The 9,327-nt window shown below is 31.5% G+C and overlaps 1 long non-coding RNA gene across 5 annotated transcripts; it reads right to left on the reverse strand.

Moving 5' to 3' along the window:
- Nucleotides 1-464: 464 nt before the first annotated feature.
- LOC114944864 (uncharacterized) lies at nt 465-4,769 on the reverse strand. 5 transcript variants are annotated; one of them, XR_003822284.2, is made up of 12 exons: nt 4,476-4,769; nt 4,085-4,268; nt 3,580-3,804; nt 3,325-3,413; nt 3,072-3,191; nt 2,701-2,813; nt 2,198-2,275; nt 2,009-2,082; nt 1,646-1,719; nt 1,134-1,246; nt 768-980; nt 465-654 (listed from the first exon to the last, which is right to left on the reverse strand). It is a non-coding gene; the product is annotated as an uncharacterized LOC114944864 (long non-coding RNA). The 5 variants fall into 5 exon arrangements; XR_003822285.2 differs by having other exon boundaries at nt 2,717-2,813; nt 3,072-3,197; nt 4,476-4,768; XR_003822283.2 differs by having other exon boundaries at nt 3,072-3,197; nt 4,549-4,754.
- Nucleotides 4,770-9,327: the final 4,558 nt, after the last annotated feature.

Here is a 9,327-nt window from a genome sequence, read left to right on the forward strand (position 1 = left end):
GCGTGTGTATCCGCTGGCAGCCTCTCATTGGCTTTGCTAACTGTAGTTATTTTCATTTAAAATCTGACTTTTAAACCTTTAATAAGTTATAAGTGCCTTTTATTGCCTTATAAACAATAGACACATAATTATATAAGTGTTTTCTATGTGACTTACATAAATATATAACATTTTTTCATTAAATAAGTATATTGAAATAAATTGCACGTGGCAGTTCTTGCTACAGCGCATTTGTTCTGCGCAGTGCGCGCGTGCTCAAGTAGGTTGGCAACCTGCCTGTTAAGTGCTGGCAATCCTTCATTGGTTGATATATTAAATGCGCGAAATTTTGATATGTGATAATTAATAACATAATTATCAATTGAAATTATTGAAATCAAGTATAATAGTTATAGATTAGACAATAAATAAGAATATTTAAGACATATATATATAATCTATTAACAATTAAAATGGACTAGTAATAACTTTAAAATATTATATTTCAGAATACATTATTATTATTACTACATTAATTAGTTTTAATTAAATTAGGCTAAACTAAATTGGTTGAGACACTGTCAGAAAGATATTAAATCTTAAATATCTAGTGTTAATAATAGTGGATGAACTGTTCATGTTTGCTGCTTCTTCTGTGCTACGATCCAGTTGTTTCTGCAATAAAATAAGAAATCTTTAAGTGGTTGATTTCCTTTTAAGTAGGAGAATCATTTGATTCATGTAACAAGATGTTAAGTTATAAAATATGTCTAATTTAACAGACTTACAATTATGCATCTTATAATATGCGTGTAGCTGATTGTTATAATTGTTAAAAAAGTTTGCATTGCCCCTAATCTATCTTGGGAGCTTGATTCTGACTCTGTCAAGCAATATAGTATTTTGGTACTGTTGCGTTGAAGTCGGATAGTATTTATATCTTCACCGAAAGTAATTAGTAACAGTTTGCTCCTTATCCTTGACCTTATTGGATGAGTTATCTAGAAGGAAAATCCAAAACTAATAATTCTTCATATTTGGATAATCAATCTTGATTAAATAATATAATTTTGTATCTGTATATTGATATAGATGCACATATATATATACATGACTATAAAATCTTACTAGTAGGGGTAGTTTGAATTAACTACCTTTGTCATCTGATTATGTGTGAACAAACACTGTTTCTTCATCCTAGAATAGCGTAGGATTTATACTTGGATGTGCAACCATATTCTGGCGCCCCATGCCTCGTCTTCCCAATCTGAAATAAATCAATCGATATTTAGACAAATATCTTATAATTGATGTTTGATCTAAGCTGGATAAATATATTGATTTGTCACAAGTGCTAAACAACAAACAATAATTAGCATATAAAATACTTTATTTTATTTTACTTTATATTTACAAGTTTATATGATGATTGTGTGAATTGATAGTCATTTGTTTCTCAAATAAACGAATGTGCTGTAAAACATCGCGTTGGACTAGAGCAAAGAACTACATTTGAGTTTGTAACTGTGTTTTAGGTGTTTTACATAATGTTTTCTTAATTGCAATGCAACGGACAATTACTTATAATTGATTAACTTTGAAACTAGACAAATATCTGACTATTTTCAAGTGTTAAATGAAAAAACAGTAAGCATAATATTTATACCTGCTAACATTTGTGATGTAATGAATCTCCTATAAACGAGGTGCGCGCAGATGAAAAGATAGCTGACGGTCTTTCTGCGGATATTAATATATGATAATTCTATGGAATTACATAAACAGCTTAAGTATTTTAGTAATATGCATAGTATTTGGACTACGAATATATTTTCAGGACTTAGAAATTACTATCCAAAATACTGAGCCTATGGGCGAATATGCATTGTCTTACTACACATTAATTATTTTAGTTAATCACTATCCTGTGTAAATATTATAGCTGAGTATTCATCATTGATATTATCTAAAATAACATTAATCTTATTACGATAGAGTTTGTAAATCTTATAGTGTTATGTTTAAACACCTCCTTAAAACAGTGTCAAGGAACGCCTTTGTGTTTGTAACTGCGCTTTTGCGTTCTACACCTTTTTCCTCAATCTGAAATACAACAGAGAGTTTATATCATATATGACTAACTATGAAGTCGTATAGGAATTGGCTAATCTTAAATGACAAACACCAAATAATAGAGTATAATATCGTTTATACTTACATATCTGTGTTGTATTATATCCTCAAATAAACGAAGTTTGTAGGAGAAAGATAGCTTGGTGGCCTTATGTGATATTACCTGGAATCATACAAATATTAGGACTATTTTAATACTAGCAAGTTTATAGATTGATACTGAAAAACAGACTTGAACAGTTAGTATTCTTCTACAAAGTTTAGAAATATAAAGTTGGTGGTGAAATCTATAATATACTTTGACCTATTGTTCAATACTTTAGTTTGTGATAGCCAAAGAAACACTAATTTTATATATAACTGAATTGGATAAATTTATAGTGCGGTGATAAAAATTCATTTTAGATCAGTGCTGAGAAACACTTTTGCGTTACAATTGTGCCTCGGCATTTACATCTTATCCTTATAATCCAAAACATAGCAGACAGTTAATATTTGACCAATTGTTTTCAAGCTAGATATACGTAACTAATGAATTCCAAGTGTTAGATGGTAATAGCGAGATGTGATATTATATTAATATCGCACCTGTAATTATAATCACCTATGATGCATTTATAACAACTAACTGGTGCATAAATAAGGTGCCGGAAGTTCAAATAACTTGGTGGTCTTCCCGTTGTGTGAAATATCATAATCATCTGAAATTACATAGAATTGATTACTTTTTAGTAATACGTCTACTCATACAAATACTTTGACTACTTTAATGCTGTTTGTAACAAGTTTATAGACTGATATTGAAAATAGACTTGAATAGTTAATATTCTTTTATAAAGTTTTAAAATATAAGCCGGTGGTGAATCTATAATATACTTTGACTTGTTGTTTTAAAATACTCTAGTTTGAGAAATATATTAGCGTTGAATATCTCTTGATATTAGTTAAATAATACTAACCTTATATACGTCCGATCTAGATAAATTTTATAGTGCTGTGATAAATTCCGTCTAAGAACAGTGTTAAGAAATGCACATGTGCTGTAACCGCGTCTCGGCATTTTACATCTTCCCTATAATCTAAAACTTAATAGATAGTTAACACTTGACTAATTAACTTAAGTTAGATGTATGCAACTATTAAATTTTAAGTGTTAAATTAAGATACTAAAGTGTAGTAGTATATTGGTACTACACCTATAATTATAATTACCTGTGAAGCATCTATAATAACTAATGGATGCATAAATGGAAGTTCAAAATAGTCGAGTGATCTTCCTGTGAGTGAAACATGACAGTCATCTGAAATTATACAGACTCTTTAGTTATTTCTAGTAATAAGTTCACTAAGCTAAAAATAAATCAACAAAACAGAATTGAACGGTTAATATATACTTTAGAATGTCTTATGATCATTTTTTAAAAACTCTAAGTTGGTGATGAAACATGCGCAGTTTTGTTTCACTACCTATTGAGCGTTTCGCTGGGAATTATTACAAGTGCTGTGATGAAATGTCAAATTCCTGAATTGATGCTTTTAAACATTCTAATCTGGGACGGAGTGGGTTTTCGTTGAGATGCTGAAGCTGTTTTCCTGGTTATCTTGGAATTGTTGATGCGCTGGAATCCCTGAGACCCCTCAGATGCTTCTGGTGATCTTACGGAGCCTTTCATCATCTTGGAGTTCTTTCCGCTGCGTAAAGATAAGTGAAATTAATATACACATATGTTTTATGTGATAAATAGAGTGACGTTAAATGACAATTAGTCCAATTTGCATATGACTGTGTGATTTTTTAATGAATATAAACTAAGTAGTCAATGGATCTTACATATCTGGACTGTAATCAATAATTAGTAGAAATGGATTTAAGAATATTACACTAGAACATAACTTTTATACATATATACACATATATAAATAAGACAATTTTATAATTATTCAATAATTAATATTTAATATTTGAACTTACGTCATCTCTAATAGTGTAAAATATGTGACTTTCTCTGCATGGCTGCATTTGTGTTAATATACTTGAAGTTGCGGTAAACCTAAATACAATTCAAATGACCTGCTGACACCTGCATCATTGTAGTGCAGGATGTCTCCTTGTAAGTTATATCTTGTACTCCTGTTTCCGGGTGGTGTGCTTTTTACTGTTAAATATAATGAATACCATGTATTACTGACATCCGATTAATGCATGGGGAATAACACACACAAGTACTTATATGATTCTTTAATATCATTTTCTAGTTTATACAATAATATTGATAGACGTGAATATATATACTTAATAATCAATTAATCATAAATAACTTTATAGTATTTAATAATGATAATATAGAACTGCTTTAATTTACCTCCATATACATACTGTTAAATATCTTGGATTTCTTTACTATTGCTATCAACAATATATAAAGTCTATGTTACCTTTTACACTTGCACAATTATTACGGTCTGTTCATGTAAACTAATTATTTACTATCCAAACGAGTATATTTGTGAGACCACTGCACTGCTAAAGTGACACTTTGCAAGGATTAGGTTATGAACTCTCTCTCCCGGGTATGTTTTCTCCTCTCGGGACCCAGATAACCAAGCGTGCGATTCCTGCACAAAATACCGCTACTGTACTATTAGTGTGCCGCCACGAGATGGCAGCATACGGAGTAACCGTATGGTAACAGTACAAAACCAATACGTGATATTGTAGTACAGCGTATCATCATTGTACCTGTACTACGTATTAGTGCATATTATCGGTACATATCGTACAATACAGTTCGTACGAACCGTACCTTACCAATATGGCGTATACAAATATTATTTTTTATAAAATTTAAAAAAAGGTAAATATTGTAGGCCAACTAAACAAGCAATTAAATAAGATCTAAAGATTTATTAATAATTAAATAATTAAATTCTCATTCCGTTAGAGAAACAATATACAGCGTAAACGTTTCGACTGCACTACAGTCTTTTTCAATACATAAAAATCAAATATTAAAATACAAAAGTTAAATATTAAAATACAAAGTTAGTTAAATATTAAAATACAATGTTAAACGATTCTTCGCTGATGACCAATGGATGAGTAAAACGATTGGTCTGAGATTTCAAGTTTTGCGACATTTAATATCATGCTGTGGATATTTTACGCGAATTAAATTAATATCAGAGAAAATGAAAAAATCTTTCAACTTACATTATCGTTTTAACAAGTTCTTCTTCTCGACATTTCAAGTGTGTGTTGCGAAGTCTAAATTGGTCATCAGCGAAGAATCGTTTAACTTTGTATTTTAATATTTAACTAACTTTGTATTTTAATATTTAACTAACTTTTTATTTTAATATTTATAACTTTGTATTATAATATTTGATTTTTATGTATTGAAAAAGACTGTAGTACAGTCGAAACGTTTATGCTGTATATTGTTTCTCTAACGGAATGAGAATTTAATTATTTAATTATTAATAAATCTTTAGATCTTATTTAATTGCTCGTTTAGTTGGTCTACAATATTTACCTTTTTTAAATTTTGTTAATTTATACGAGCCTTTCATTAATTAATTTTATTTTTTATAATTTTTATATTATATTTTGACAACATTAAAATTATTTCCCTATTTGAATATTAATTTAGCAATGATAATATTTTTTTTAAATATATAATGTTATAGGAGTGTCTGAATTGTATCAAAGCTCCATTTTTACGCGCGCAACCAACGCAAGCACGGTTGGACAATATATGCTACCAATCCACATTGCCAATTGGCTAGATTTGGACTAGGATCTTCTGATTGGTTAACTACGCTGGCGCCTTAAGTCGCGCATGATGTGTGCAGTGACTTAACGAGATCCTCCTAGCGCGGCGATTTTGTTTTTTCGCTCTTTCTCTGCGATAACGTGAGCCCATACGGACGTGTATTTTGTGCCTCCGATATTTGCGAAGTTATCTCGAGGAATTCCATACTTTCTACATCATTATTTTGATTTATCAAATATCCGCAGTGAGTACCTAACAGCATGTAACAATTAAATTGATAATTTCTTTTTTATTTTATGATGATTAGAAATCATTCGAGAGAAAGAGATTCGCGGTATTTTATTTTCAAGTTTCTATATATTTTATTAATATTATATGTTATATTTCTTATCGCAATATATTTGTCGCGTTCTTTTGGTATTATACAATAATTAAATAATTTGTTAAATAATATAGAAAGATGGGAATTGTTGCATTTGGCTCGATTTTCGTAACTTAGCAACGAGACGTCGGCGCGACTAACTAAAGGCCTGCGCACAAAGGCGCGCCAACTCGTTGTTAAATTCTATACTTTTTACATATTATTTTAATTTATCAAATATCTGCAGTGAATATCTAACATCGTGTATCAATTAAATTGATAATTTCTTTTTTATTTAATGATGATTAGAAATCATTCGAGAGAAAGAGATCGCGGTTTTTTTTCAATTTTCTATATATTTTATTAATCTTATATGTTATATTTCTTGTCGCAATATATTTGTCGTGTTCTTTTGGCATTATACAATAATTAAATAATTTGTTAAATAATATAGAAAGATGGGAATTGTTGCATTTGGCTCGATTTTCGTAACTTAGCAACGAGACGTCGGCGCGACTAACTAAAGGCCTGCGCACAAAGGCGCGCCAACTCGTTGTTAAATTCTATACTTTTTACATATTATTTTAATTTATCAAATATCTGCAGTGAATATCTAACATCGTGTATCAATTAAATTGATAATTTCTTTTTTATTTAATGATGATTAGAAATCATTCGAGAGAAAGAGATCGCGGTTTTTTTTCAATTTTTTATATATTTTATTAATCTTACATGTTATATTTCTTGTCGCAATATATTTGTCGCGTTCTTTTGGCATTAGACAATAATTGAGTGATTTGTTAAACAATATAGAGATGGGAATTGTTGCATTTAGCTCGATTTTCGTAACTTAGCAACGAGACGTCGGCGCGACTAACTAAAGGCCTGCACACAAAGGCGCGCCAACTCGTTGCTAAATTCTATACGTTTTACATATTATTTTAATTTATCAAATATCTGCAGTGAATATCTAACATCGTGTAACAATTAAATTGATAATTTCTTTTTTTATTTAATGATGATTAGAAAAATTATTCGAAAGAAAGAGATCGCGGTTTTTTATTTTCAATTTTCTATATATTTTATTAATCTTATATGTTATATTTCTTGTCGCAATATATTTGTCGCGTTCTTTTGGCATTAGACAATAATTGAGTGATTTGTTAAACAATATAGAGATGGGAATTGTTGCATTTGGCTCCATTTTCTTAACTTAGTAACGAGACGTCGGCGCGACTAATTAAAGGTCTGCACAGAAAGGCGCGCCAACTTGTTGCTAAATTAAAAAAATGGAGCCAAAATATGTAACAATTCCCATTTCTATATTATTTAACAAATCACTCAATGTTATTATTTAATAAGAAAATGATAACATATTCTTTTATATGTTACCAATTTACAAGTCAAGAATTATTGCGATTTTTGTCAAGCCCTTATAATTCTTAATACAGGGTGAGTCATTTTAATCTATGGACCCGAATATCTTCCAAATTACGGTATCTACGAAAAAATGGTTTAGATAAAAGTTGACCAGGACAGAGAGGGTCATTCAATTGTACCATTGATTTTGACCTTGAGGTCAATTTTGAAGGTTATTTCAAGGTCACGATGGTTTTTTTAAATGGGACACCCTATTTTTGACTGCGAATTTTAAAAGAGCGGAAAATTTTACATCAAACTTGTCTTATAAAAAAATTGTTTTTGCGACCTTGGAAAGGTCAAAAATAAAGGTGAAATGCCTGAAAAACGATCTGGTGTACTTTTTCTGAAATGACGTGGTTTTCTGGGTAACACAAATGTGCATAATGCTTAAACAAAGTCAATGAAGTGTAAATCACTTTGACTAGCTTGACCTTGAGGTCAATTTTCAAGGTTGTTTGAGGTTTATAACGCATTTTTTTATTAGTAAACCCTATTTTTGACCACAGAATCCGTTTCTTGACAATGGACTCTTAAACAATGGCACTTTTTACATGAGCATAAGGATTTTTTAGTTTTTTGACCTGACCTTTTGAAGGTCATATCAAGGTCAAAAGCACTTTCATCTTACTTTTAGCGTTACCCGGAAACAACGACGTGGATGTAGTAAGTTCTGTTTCCTTTAGGATGCTTGATTATTGCGAGTCCCCTTGCTTCTCACGTCGGGGTGCTTGATTATTGTGAGTCCCCTTGCCTCTTACGTCGGGGTGCCTGATTATCGTGAGTCCCCTTGCCTCTCACGTCGGGGTGCTTGATTATCGTGAGTCCCCTTGCCTCTCACGTCGGGGTGCTTGATTATTGTATGTTTTCTTGCCTCTCACGTCGGGGTGCTTAATTATCGTGAGTCCCCTTGCCTCTCACGTCGGGGTGCTTGATTATCGTGAGTCCCCTTGCCTCTCACGTCGGGGTGCTTGATTATTGTATGTCCCCTTGCCTCTCACGTCAGATCTGGTGAGCAAGAAGGCCATTCAACTGGACCCTTTCGTCCAATCCATCTGTCATTGTAACTGGCATTTAAAAAGGCACGTACAATGAGTGCATAATGCGGTGCAGCACCATCTTGTTGAAGCCACATTCTTGTTCTTGTTGCTAAGTCAACATCTTCTAATAAGCCTGGTAAGTGATCTCTTAGCAACGATAAGTAACTGTGTCTATCAATGTTCTCTTCAAAAAAATAAGGTCCAATCAAATAACCATTTACAATGCCGCACCACACCATAATACTCCATCGATTTTGATGATCTATTGACCTATACCAGTGGGGATTAACATCTGACCAATAATAGCAGTTGTGTCTATTAAGTTGTCCGTCACTATAAAATTTAGCCTCATCTGAGAAAAGCACATACCTAAAAAAATTAGGATCATCGTGTAACATTTGTATAGCTCACTGGCAAAAAGCAATACGCATCAGATGATGATTAGGCTGTAAAGCCTGCGTAAGAGTTATGTGGAAAGGGTGATAATTTAGAGCTCTTAAAATTCTAACAACAGTTCTTTGTGGTATACCTATTTCCCTTTCAATCTGGCGAGTACTAACATGAGGATTAAGGTGAACTATTGCTAAAATAATTACAGCTCGCGCATCATTTTCGTCATATT

Source organism: Nylanderia fulva, unplaced genomic scaffold, assembly GCF_048542155.1.
Source record: "Nylanderia fulva isolate GAGA-0341 unplaced genomic scaffold, ASM4854215v1 Scaffold270, whole genome shotgun sequence".
NCBI lineage: Eukaryota > Metazoa > Arthropoda > Insecta > Hymenoptera > Formicidae > Nylanderia > Nylanderia fulva.